Source organism: Microtus ochrogaster, chromosome 2 (genome assembly GCF_000317375.1).
Source record: "Microtus ochrogaster isolate Prairie Vole_2 chromosome 2, MicOch1.0, whole genome shotgun sequence".
In the NCBI taxonomy this organism is placed as follows: Eukaryota; Metazoa; Chordata; class Mammalia; order Rodentia; family Cricetidae; genus Microtus; species Microtus ochrogaster.
In genome coordinates, this window is record NC_022010.1 from 21378345 (window position 1) to 21379192 (window position 848).

The following is an 848-nucleotide window of genomic DNA, read 5'->3' on the forward strand; positions in this document are numbered from 1 at the left end:
TACAAGCTTGAGGACAAGGGTTCAGATCCCAGCAGCCCATGGATGGGGATGAGCCTGGTGGCTTTCAGTAATTCCAGTCTCAGGAGTCAGACACAGAGGAGGTCCTCAGAGCAAGCTGACTAGCAGGATCATCCATGCTGCAGAGCTCTGGGCTGACCCTGCCTTCCCATGCATGAGCACCTACACACATGTGCACATACACACAGCTATCAGCATGCATACACTCACACCATGCACACATGCACACACACACAAAGAGGGGTGGAAAGCACCTGAGAGATAAATCCTGAAGTTTGTGACGTCCACATAAACATGCTTATGAGCACACTTGTGCACACTCACACATGAACACACATACACAAAGCAAATAAAATAACTAATACTATAGAGGTAGACTCAGAGTCAGGCAGTGGTGTCGCACGCCTTTAATCCCAGCACTCAGGAGGCAGGGGCAGGTGGATCTCTGTGAGTTTGAGGCCAGCTTGGTCTACAGAGTGAGTGCCAGGACAGCCAGGGCTGTTATACCCTGTCTCGGAAAGCAAACAAACAAACAAAGTAACTTTGGTGAGTAAGGGTTACTGGGAAATTTTATGTTTTGTTGGCCCTATCTCAGGCCTCATGCAGGAGTTTGGGAATCTGAGGAGCTTGAGCAGAGACTCGGGGACTATTGTCACGTCCCACCTCGTCCAGCAAGGAAAAACGCAACACCCGGAGCTCTTCTTTTTTTTTTTTTTTTTTTTTGTTTTTTTTTCTAGACAGGGTTTCTCTGTAGCTTTGGAGCCTGTCCTGGAACTCCCTTGGTAGACCAGGCTGGCCTCGAACTCACAGAGATCTGCCTGTCTCTGCCT

At 48.9% G+C, this 848-nt stretch overlaps 1 protein-coding gene across 3 annotated transcripts in view; it reads left to right on the forward strand.

Moving 5' to 3' along the window:
- Orai2 (ORAI calcium release-activated calcium modulator 2) overlaps positions 1-848 on the forward strand; it is a 40372-nt gene that overhangs the window by 31602 nt on the left and 7922 nt on the right. The window lies entirely within an intron of this gene.